The sequence below is a fragment of the Nomascus leucogenys genome, chromosome 3, assembly GCF_006542625.1.
Source record: "Nomascus leucogenys isolate Asia chromosome 3, Asia_NLE_v1, whole genome shotgun sequence".
Taxonomy (NCBI): Eukaryota; Metazoa; Chordata; class Mammalia; order Primates; family Hylobatidae; genus Nomascus; species Nomascus leucogenys.
The window spans coordinates 136,587,189-136,599,188 of record NC_044383.1 but is presented as its reverse complement, the minus strand read 5'-3'; the positions used below and the strand labels follow the sequence as shown (position 1 = coordinate 136,599,188).

At 42.4% G+C, this 12,000-nt stretch overlaps 1 protein-coding gene across 1 annotated transcript in view; it reads right to left on the bottom strand.

The window, feature by feature from the left end:
- The window catches only part of PLEKHG1 (pleckstrin homology and RhoGEF domain containing G1), a 243,857-nt gene that overhangs the window by 215,434 nt on the left and 16,423 nt on the right, over positions 1–12,000 (bottom strand). The window lies entirely within an intron of this gene.

Here is a 12,000-nt window from a genome sequence, read left to right as displayed (position 1 = left end):
AAAGGCCACTGCTATTTGTAAGCTCAAGTTTTGTTTCTCTTCACCCTTGGGATCTGCACCACAATAATCTGGGGAAATGTCCACCCTTCTGAGTGGAAGAAACCCTGATAACCTTATTTTGAAGAAAAATGTTCAATCAGAACAGAGAATATTGCAGTGTTAGTAAAATTAAGGAGTAAAGTGATGCTTTTGAGTCACTCATAAGTATATTTTAAGAATAGATTTTGCAGCTTTTAAATACAGCTTAGGAAGAAAAATGATTAAAAACTTGACATCTCTGACTGCCACAAAAAATGCCTTTTAAGACCTATTTTTTATCTTTCAAATAAATATTTTGTCCAGAATTTGACACAGTATAAACAAACATGTCTGATATGGACTTGCTGACTTAACTTGTTGTATCACATCTTTTGAAACAGGGTTCACAAACAAATTCTTCTTCCCTTGATCACACCACACCCCAGAGTCCCAGTAGTGGCCTTCCCTCGCCCCTTTTTCCCAACATGTCCCATGCACTATAAAGAATGATTTAGCTGCTACTATTCTTTCACAAGCTTTCCTGAGTTTACTAATGGTTGAGCACAAAGATATTTAACTTCAGGTTATAGTTTCATGTAACCTAGACCTACAGTGGGGGTAAAAATACAAAACACACACACACATATACACACACACATACACGCACAGTGTGATATGCAAATGGAATGGAACTACTCTTAACTCTTGGTAGGATATTGTCCTTCATGAATCTCAAACGATGGGTTTGAATTGTTTGTGTGCCTTTGAGCCTTCTGAAATGGAATTTATACGCACCTCCTCGAAGAGCTTTACCTATCTTGGGTGGTGTCATTAATGAAACTTAGACACAAAAAATGCTTGCCAGCAGGGTACATCTGAAGCCCTTGCAGGGTCCGAAAATGTGAATTAACCAACATGGTGCAGCAGGCTGGAGATTTCTCCTTCACTCCAGAGGGCCCGGCAGTAAATAGAGACAGAGCACATGTTCTGGTGTCCCCAACTCCCCTTCGCAGGCAGACACATAGATCGAGACAGACTCCTGATCCCGAGGCGTCAATGGAACGTCGAAGGTCAGCATGGTGAGTTCTCCTTCAGGAGAGACCACACTGAAGCTCAGCTGGCCATGGAACTCTGAGCCTTTGCCTGAAGGCCTCTGAAGATAACACCCTTTCTTTGGGCAAATCTACAGTGCCTTAGTGTCTCTCTCTATTCCTTAACGGAAACAAAATATGAGCCTTCTTACAGACCCTTTTTGTCTTTCTTGCTGGCCCTCAGGAGATCTTATGCATTTTGTACAACAGACCCCCCGCCGCCTGCCCCACAATGGCCTATGTTGTATAACTTACTCGCCATCGTGGTGCCTTTGCAGTTTTTTCATCACCCTCACAAACACTTCTGCTGGTATGGAACCTTTGAAATTAATGTGCAATTCTCTATCACTCCTCATCCCAACATATTTCATCATGTATCCCCCCATGACATCTTCCCACAGAACCACAAGCCATTATTATACCCGAAAAAAGTACCAAGAATTCCATAACATCATCTAATATCCAGTTGTGTCTGTCATGGGCTGAAGTGTGCCTCCCCCAAATTCATATGTTGAAGTCCTAGCCCCTGGTACCTCAGAATGTAACTTTTATTTGGAACTAGGGTCTTTAAAGAGATGATTGAAGACTGGGCATGATGGCTCATGCCTGTAATCCCAGCACTTTGCAGGGCCGAGGTGGGCAGATCACTTGAGGTCAGGAGTTCGAGACCAGCCTGGCCAACATGGTGAAACCCCATCTTTACCAAAAATACAAAAAATTAGCCAGGCATGGGGGTGCATGTCTGTAATCCCAGCTACTCAGGAGGCTGAGGCAGGAGAATCACTTGAACCCAGGAGGCAGAGGTTGCAGTGAGCCAAGATTGCACCACTGCACTCCAGCCAGGGTGACAAGAGTGCATCTCTGTCGCTTAAAAAAAAAGAGAGATGATTAAGGTAAAATGAGGTCCTTACGATGAGCCCTAATCCATTATGACTGGTGTTCCCATACTAAGAGGAGATCAGGACACAGACACACACAGAGGGACCATCATGTAATGATGCAGGGAGAAGACGGTATCTGCAAGCAAAGGAGGCCTCAGAAGAAACAACCCTGCTGACACCTTCATCTTGGAATTCCAGCCTCCAGAACTGTGAGAAAATAAATTTCTGTCATTGAAGCCACCCAGGCAATGGTACTTTGTTATGGTAGACCTAGCAAATAAATATACTTTTCTAAACTTATTTTATAGTTTTTAAAAAATCCATTTTTTTTTTTTTTTTTGAGATGGAGTCTCACTCTGTAGCTTAGGCTGGAGTGCAGTGGCACAACCTTGGCTCACTGCAACCTCTGCCTCCTGGGTTCAGGCTAATTTTCATATTTTTAATAGAGATGGGGTTTTGCCATGTTGGCCAGGCTGATCTCAAACTTCTGACCTCAAGTGATCTGCCGACCTTGGCCTCCGAAAGTGTTGGGATTACAGAAGTGAGCCACCATGCCTGGCCTAAAAAAATCTTTAATTAACCAAATTTTATCCATTATACTTAGTTGTTATGAAAAAAATCACAGGCTTTTATTTCAGCCAAACTGGATTTCAAGTATGAAATTGGTACAAGGTGCCTTTGAAGTGAATTCCTTATTTCTGGGCTTCACTTTCCTCATCAGAGACACCAGCCAACACTGCCTGCTGTTGCTGAAGTGAGGCCGACTGTGGTGACAACTGAGAAAAAAAAAAAATGCTATGAAAGTGTTGGTGCATAGGAAGTTTTCAGCAAATGTCCCTCTCATTCCTTAATCCAAACAGAAATCCACAGGTTTCTGCTGGAAGTAAGGATGAAGAACTGATGGCTATGCCTCCAGGAGCCATCATGATGATAATCGTCCCCCTACTGTACTTTGCAAACTAAAATCGTCCTGGGCTGAATTTCTTAAAAGGCTGTCCTATAGCAGTCACATTGCTAGGTGCTGCACAGGATGGAAGACCTCCTTTCCTCATGAAGAGTTACAGAGTCTGAATGGGGGTGATAGGCACATGATAAAATCATTTTTATTCATAACCGAAGCCAATATTTAAGTACTTATTTTGTTTCAGGCCCTGTGCCAAACGCTTTGGAAATTAACTCATTGGTTCTCCACAACAACTCTACGAGGTGCTGTTTTATTCTTACAGAGCCTAGCAAAGAGGAAAACTGGGGCTCGAGTGTTGAGGGTGTGGGAGGGAGAGGCAAGGTTGCCTGCAATAGGAGTCTCTTGTTGGGGAGGGGAGGATCCTGGAGACAAGAAGCAGAGATAGGCAGGGTGTGAGGGCCCCCGAGCGAAGGCAGCAGCACCCCCAAGGCCCAGGCACCTCCAGACTGCCTGGAGCACAGGGCAGTATTGGGAGAAAGACCTGGAACAGGAGGTTAGGGTCTTATTCAGGGATGAGGCTCAGAATGAGAAATGTGTAATAAATTCTACAGCACCATGTAGTCACTGCAGGATCTTACATGAAGATTGTGCCTAACATAGATGATCCTTTTCAATTAGCCATTGCTATGGTTCCAGAAGCTTAAGAAGCCTATAATCTAATACATTAATCTGATAAGGTGTTATTACTGCATCCAGCTCAACTGCTGTGACATTCTGTAACCACTGTGCACAGCTTAACTGGAGATTTAAGACACATTGGAGATTCTGTTTTCCTCCTTGAGTAGGTGTTTTTAGGTTGATACAAAACTTCATCGTACATACACATGCACAGTGACCTCCAAAAGCCCAATACCACAGGGCAGCACGGTAAACAGGTCGCTGCAGCCTCAGATGCTCAGAGAGGCACATGACAAACGTGTGGGTCTGGCTGGGTGAAGACAGAGGCGGTGGCAAGGCCATGCGACCCAAACACACACCCCGTGAATAGGCTGAAAAAGAGCACCACACTTGTACAGTGCACACATGGAGGGTCTGGGGCCAACTCTGTTGTCCGTTTGCGGTATGCACAAGGGCTGAACCCTAGATTAGAAGGGAAGAGAACTAATTTCCAGTTCTGCTTCTACTACTTACTAGATATGTGAGTTCGAGACCTGGAGTCCCCACTGGAAAACTACAGAGAATGCCAGTTGACCTGCCTCATCATCTGATCATTACAGGCTGCCTGACACATAAAAGGCATGCGACGTTTGTTATTTGCGTGACGTGCTTGCCCATTAAAAGGGTGCTGATGGAGGACGCAGGTGCTACCTCCTCATAAAACACTACTGAAGAACCCAACAGCCAAGCTCTCACAAAACCAGGTCAAGTGTTTTTCCCCAAGGTTATTTAACTTGCAAAATGAAACAAAACAAGACTTCCCATCTGTTTTCCTCTTTCTGGCTGCACCTGTGTGGTTGAAGGCATGATAACATCAGATGTGATTTCAGTGTCATTTGATTAATTATATTCAAGTGAGGCCTGGGGTAGGAAGAAGTGAAACCTCAAGAATGTGTCATTGACATACAGGATACTTAACACAAACAACAGAAGCAGAAGTGGCCTCAACAAGCTTCTGTGCTCATTTCCTACAGAGAGAAGAAAAAAAGAAGATGCTCATTAAGAACCCATATCTATTGGACACAAAAGGAAGTGCCGCCTCCCCTCTTTAACAGACTGGCTCAAACAATGCAGTTGACCAAGTCTTTTTCCCTGGGAGAGGGGATGCCACTACAAAACTCCCTCTTTGTTTTTCTATCTTCTAAAAGGGTCTTACATGGTGTTACGAACTCAGGAGATCTTGAGAGAAACATTTGCTGATTTTAAATTTCAACTTATAGAAAAATTGTCCAATCCCCTGCAGTGGCAAAACACCACCAACACAACGAAATGAACCTAGGGCAGAGGATGCCTAGATGAACACATCCTGTAGAAGTAACTTGTCCTTGAACAAAACCTGTTGGAGGTGATTAGGGGATCCGTCAGAGGTTCCTACTAATTCTGTCTACACTGGGAGGGGGAGGCTGGTGAGAGGTGGAAATGGCATCTGAGTATTGTCTCATTACTGAAGGGTGGGCTCCGGGGTTCAACTCAGTAACCTAACTCAGAACAGTGGTAGGGTGGGGAGAATTCTGGAGGTGGCTCTATGCTGCCTGAGAAGCTCTGGCACCAAAAGAGTACCCATGGGGAATAGGGTGCAGGCACAGGATGGGTGACCCACCAAGCTGCCCACACACTAGAACACAGCCTGGTGTCTCTAGTCATTTTGATTTCTGCACATTAAAAAAAAATAAAGGCTAGGAATGTTGCCTCTTTGTTACTGAAAGAGTATAACATACTAATTTATTATTCTTTACCTTTGGGCCAAAATTACCACTCATCACAGCATATAGAAGAGTGCTCTGCAAACAATAAATGCCCATATAACGTGCTGGCTTTTATTGAGATTCATTCACTCAACAAAATTATATACATCTGAGACCCCACAGCATGATAGGCTCATTCAGCTCTCTGCTTCCTTCCGTCTGATATAACATGAAGTGTTGGCCGGCACAAGCAAGCTGACCCCAGGTGTGGACAGAGCTCTCGGAGGAGGAAGTGGTGTTAGGGAGAAGTAAGGGAGTCAGAGACTCAAGCATGAGTTGGATTCAAATGTGCATCTCTCACCTACAGCTCAAGGTCAACTGCACTCACACAACAGTGCTGGACGCAACACGGTAAGACCAGGTAGTGAACTGTAACGTGTTCAAGTCATAAGATGTTACCTTAGCAGAAAACAGACATCAAAGTGAAAAGAACAAGATGTGTGGCACAAATGATGACAGATGTACATTTGGACAGCACTCATAACCATATATTCAAATAGGTCACTAATGGTCCTTGTTATTGCTCAATAACATCATCTACACTCATTTAGTATTTCCCAGCTTTCAAATTGCGGGCTTATAGTGTTTAAGTTGATTTGTGCCAGCCGGGCATGGTGGCTCACACCTGTAATCCTAGCACTTTGGGAGGCTAAGGCTGGAGGATCACTTGAGGTCAGGAGTTCAAGACTAGCCTGGCCAACATGGTGAAACCCCGACTCTACTAAAAATAGAAAAATTAGCTGGGTGTGATGGCCTGTAATTCCAGCTACTTGGGAAGCTGAGGCAGGAGAATCGCTTGAACCCAGGAGGTGGAGGTTGCAGTGAGCCGAGATTGTGCCACTGTATTCCAGCCTGGGCAACAGAGTGAGACTCCATCTCAAAAAAAAAAAAAAAAATTGATTTGTGCCACAAAAGCCTCTGAGGTGGTGCAACTAATAGGATCCCATGTGTCAAAAAGGGAAGCTGATATTCAGAGAGGTTGTGACTTTTATTATCTCCCAGCAAAGCAACAGCCCCAGAGTCTGACACTCTGGAACACGGCCTTCTTGCACAAACGCTGGACCCTCACCGACCATCATTCCTGTACATAATTATATCAGGTCCTACTACTTCTACTTGTCAGGCCCCACTCTAAGCACATTGCCAGTATTAATGACTCTTTGCAACAACTCCAGGAGTTTGTGACCATTATTAAATTCATTTTAAAGGTAGAAAACTGAGGCACAGAGAGACTAAAGTCAGGAACTTAGAGATTCAATCCAAGAGAGGCCAAAGATTTTCCCTTGTTTTCAGAGGCAGGATAAATTGCATCGTTTTATTTCCTTCTTCAGGTTATGAACAAACAAGTTTTATTTGGGTGTTCCTAAGACAGACTCTCTCCAATCTCAATTCATTCTCTCTCCCATTCTTCATGGCACTGATCATTTCTCATAACATCTGATGTTGCCTTGTTCGTAATGTCTCTGCAGAGATTGTAAACCCCACGAGGGCAGAGCCTCTGTTCTGTCTCCCTTATATCCCAAATGCATGGTGCAACTGATTGATGCCTGGCACAAAACGGGTATGGAGATATTTGCTGAATGCACACACATATAGACATACAGTCCTCCTAACAGCAGAAATAGACCAATTTTTGAAAACAGGTAAGTCAAGTCAGTAAGATCAGGCAATTTAAAAGACAAGCAAAACAGAACACACAACTGGCTCTGTTTACCCTCCAGTTGGAATAAGTGGGTGTGGAGGGCCCGATGGCCATAGAGGGAGTGACAGTGTTTACATAGAGCCCTTCCTCTCTTGCACAAATACTGAAGGGGTCTGGGGGGACAAAGAACAGGCCAGGTTGCTGCAGCAATCTCTTCCCTGATCAAGACCCACTAGGTCTGGCCTGGGCACAGCCTGGAGTCAGCAGAACTGAGGTGCTTCTGAGTAGCGGTGTCTTCCTTGGAGAGAAACACTGTTAGGCCTCCCAGTATTCAGGGCTCCCTGCCCAGGGTCAGTGAAGGACTTTGGGAAATACAGGCTTAGAATTATTTCTAACAATCAAACCGAAATTGTTGTTTTTCTTTCCATTCACCCACACGAAAATCCCCTTTCAGATTAAAAACACAATAAAAGTTATAAAAAATATACACAAGAAAAGAAACACAATAAAAATAAACATGAAGACAAAAAACAAAAATATGAAATGTGTAATGATTGTGTGATTGTGACCAAATAAATGATAATACACATACAGAAAATGCAGCATCATAAATGTTGGTGTTAATGAGATAACAAAAATGTATGGAAACACTCTCCTTAATTCAAAACACACCTTTTAGGAAAAAGAGATCAATTTATGCTCTCAAACTATAAGCAGTCAAGCAGTAAATGGGCTGTTGTCTAAAAGAGCTGTCATCTCAGCCAAAACTGAGAACTGGTTTTTACCATGTGCTCCTATGCGAAGTGGAGTAGCACTATCCTAAGCCCTGGTCGCTGGAGCTGTGAAGAACATAATGTAGAAGGGTGAAAGAAAAAAGAACATTTTTTCCTTTATGACTGGCTAAAGAAAGCATCCAGAAGCACACATTTTATTTTCTTTACCCCCGTACTTCCTCTCACTCCTGCTCCATAAAAGCTGCCTTATGTCTGCAAAAGCTCCCTGCTCCCAAACTGCCTTCTATGCCCTTCATCATCTGTTCCCTTGGTATGGAGCATCTCAGTGGGTATCAGGAATACAGCAGTCAACACTCAATTAATTCAAATGAAACTGTGTCAGAAAAACATCTATGACCAGTTGTATGAGTTTCTTTGCCCTCCAAGGCAGCAGGAATTTGGAGTCATTGGTTTCCTGAGCTGGATGATGGACATCAGAAAGACACAAGGATGAAGAATGCTTTAAAAAGACTCTACAAGGCAGAAGACGGGAGAATGAAAGAATGCGACAGCATTTATGGGGCAGAGGGCAGGGAGGTGTGGAGGTGGGAAAGGCGAACGCAGGCAGGGGAGCTAAAGTGCAAAGGAGACCACTGGAAGGAGAAACTGAGTGCAGAACTCAGATGACCTTTGAACGCCCTCCCCTAAACCCAAACGTCTCTAGCTCAAATGGATGTCTCGTTGAATTTTGAGAAAGGGCCATCATTTGAGTCAAATTGTCTAGGATCTGTTCCTAAAGTAAGTCTGAACTGTTTTTTCTTTTTCTTTAGAGACAGGATGTTACTCTATCGCCCAGGCTGGAGTGCATGGTGCAATCGTAGCTAACCATAGCCTTGACTTCCCAGGATCAAGCAATCCTCCAGTCTCAGCCTCTGGAGTAGCTGGAACTACAGCTACTGCCACCATGCCCAACTAATTTTTTTAAAAATTTCTTTATAGAGACAGGGTCTTGCTATGCTGTCCAAGCTAGTCTTGAATTCCTGGTCTCAAGCTATCCTCCCCATCTTGACTTCCAAAAGTGTTGGGACTTTGAGGGTGAGGCACAGCACCCAGCCTGTTTTTCCCTTTCCATCATTTCTTCCCTTTTATTTCTGTACCAACTCACAAGAGCCAGCTGTTAAATGTCAGAAATTTTGTAAGTCAGATGTTAAAGCCATTATTAAAGAGTAAATAATATACATTTAAAATTAAATAAATCCTATTAAAAACAAAGGTATAATGCCCAAAACTCATCAGTTAATTATTTCCCTGCGTTTTACTATTATCTATGCTCTTAGGGTTATTTACATCTATTGCATCTATGTGGTAGAGATACTAGACAAATGGTGCAATACTGCACATCTCTTCCCCACTCTGAATTTAATATCACACTGGCAGCTTGATATCGGCCACAGTGGGAATATTTCCACACCTTGGATATTGGCAAACATTACGAATCGGGCCTGGAGAACATGTTAATAATACAGACTAACCATAAAGATGTGTTGTGTCTGTAGCCACCATGTTGTATAAATAGCACACACAGAAAAAGCCAAAATATTCATCCAGCATTCAAAAACAATCATTCAATTCAGCAGAGGAGTCACTCATGTCACTGGCAAATGAGTAAAGTTCTGACATCATCTTCATTGTTTCACTTTTGTCTTACTCATTAATGTAAAAGAAAATATCAAACAATATTCATGTCAAAACTACATTCACCTATTAATAGGTCGGTTACTAACATAAAAAGTTTGCAAACATCAACAACAGCTTCTATGAGAATCAATATAAATTACTATTTGCAAATTGTATCACACATTCTATGAGTATAATTTATAATAAACTTATATGTATATGTATGTATATGTAATGGCTCATGTGTGCATACACACTCACACACATGCTGAGTCTCCCACCTCCATTCCAGTAGGTTGTTAAACATTAACCAGCACACACCATATAAGCTTTGCACTGCTCCTGTGTTTCAATGTATTCTTGCTCCCCTTGAGACCTGTTCCCACACCCCAGGCCTTACACAAAACAATGGCTGCTGATATGCCCATCAATAAGCTGCAATAGGTTTGTCTGTCAAATGTCCTCAAAGAATGGAAGGAAATCCTCTGCATTTTAAGCCCTGGTGAAGGCTCTCTTGCCTGGCTTCACAGGCTGACTTAGAGCAGTTGGCAGCTGTATTCACCGTTCACCATCAGGATCACTGTTCTCAACTTTCTTCGGCAGCCGGAAAGAGTTCAACACCTTCAAATTAGCCCCAAACCTTACTGAGTTCTATGGGAAACAGAGACAAGGAGATTTGGAGGTCTCTACTTCCAAAGGTTCATGACATTAACAGTCTTCTTCTGAAAGCCTCCAGACTTTTGAGGTCATTAAAAACATTTAAAAGTACAAGTGCATTCTGCCACACTCGTAATTAACTGGTTAATTACTTCTCAGCAATTTACTTTTAAATTTCACTAGGGCATCAAGTTTGATTTTGAAATTCCAATAGAAACAACAATTCCGTTGACTCAACTGGGGGATAAAAGCGCTGTCTTAGCAAAAACTTTTTAAAAAGGAAGTCTCTTAATTCTTCTCTGGGCTGCCATGAAAACAAGTGTGATTAAAGTGATTGTTATTCTTCAAACTCAGTGAAGCATAATGGATTCTATAATCTTCACCAGAAGCATACCACCGAATGAGTGTTTTTTTAACTTAACAAACCCTCCAAACTCAGGATACCCTGTTACAAAGGATTTCCTGTAATTCTCTGGGAATATGCAATGCAAGAAAATTCACAGAATTTAAGTATCTGAAAATATACAACTTACATTAATTACACTTCTTCAAATTCTTAATGTTGGTAAAAATCATTATATTCCAAGTTCTTGATTTTCTTTTTAATCTTCTCAATATTTAAATCACATCTCCCTCAATTGAGGTCATAATTCTAGAACTTCAGCATTTGCCAATGATTTTTATCACAATAGATTGAGAATATTGCAATCTCAATCATTTCTTTAACAAATTCAGTCTTTCAAACAGGAGTCTGATTAGTACACCTCTTTGTGAGATAAACATGTTCTTACAAGACAGTACGCTGAAGCAGGCAAGTAGTGCATATTAGTTTTCAGGGTTTCCTGATGTCACCATGAAAGATTGATAACCTAAGAAGACTCGCATCTTTAGACGTTTCCTCTCCAGAAGAGAATGCTTCTGAATTTTTCTGTAAACAACCCTTGCCAAAATGAAATCTTCGTTGGAAATGCCTAGTTGTCAATTAAATACTAGCTCTAGTATTTATTTGTACTTAAGTGGGGCATCCCACCAAAAGTTAAACATTTTAAATATGGCTTTTTTTCTCTAGAGAAGACATCTCAATAGCTGATCAAATACTTTAGTTGCCAACATGAGCCCCAGCTTTGCAAGGCACATGAGCAGTACAGTTCAGCAATGCTGGCCAAAGGCATCCTTGCCTCCCTCCAACTGCCACGTCTTCTAATGGTACCTTCCTTTTCTCTTCCCGAGTGAGTGGTCTGCCAACTAGCTACCCTTTCCTTCTACAACAATACCATCCTCAATTTTAACTAGGTATGTAGCTGCCTATAACAAAGATGGCATGTCTCAGGGCAATAAGATAAGAGAACTTGGCCTCTAATTGCAGAGAGCCACCTATACTAGCCCTGGAGCGACTAAGATCTGTGGGGCAAAAAAGCGAATTTCTCTTCTCAACCACTGTTTGTTTTTCTCCTCACTTGCAGTCCTAGCTCATAACACCAAGCATACTATGAGCTTCAGATCTGGGGCCAGTCTGTTGGGCACCGATCCCAACACTGCCATTGATTAGCTGGGTGTCTTTGGGCAAGTTACCTCATCTTTTGCTTGCCTCAGTTTCCTCATCTGTGAAGTGGAAATAACTGCATATATTCAAAGTTCTTGTGAGCATGAAAGTAGTAAACATATGCCAAGCCTCTGGAACATCACTTGGACTAGTAAGTGCTCAGTCAACGTAAGCTATCATCACCACTGTACCAATCAGTCCAGCATCTGCTACTTCTTGGTACAACAGAAAACTGCAAGGCAGGAGGCCAATGGGAACCAGAGGTAAAGCTTCCTAACCACCTCCTCCCCTCTCCATTGCCCTCATTGTCCTCATATCCGGTCTGTTTATTCCTCGGTAGAATTTCCATTCTACTCTTTATAGTAGACTCAGCCACTGAAATCCCTCCTCAGTCTGATTCTTCTCGCAGGAA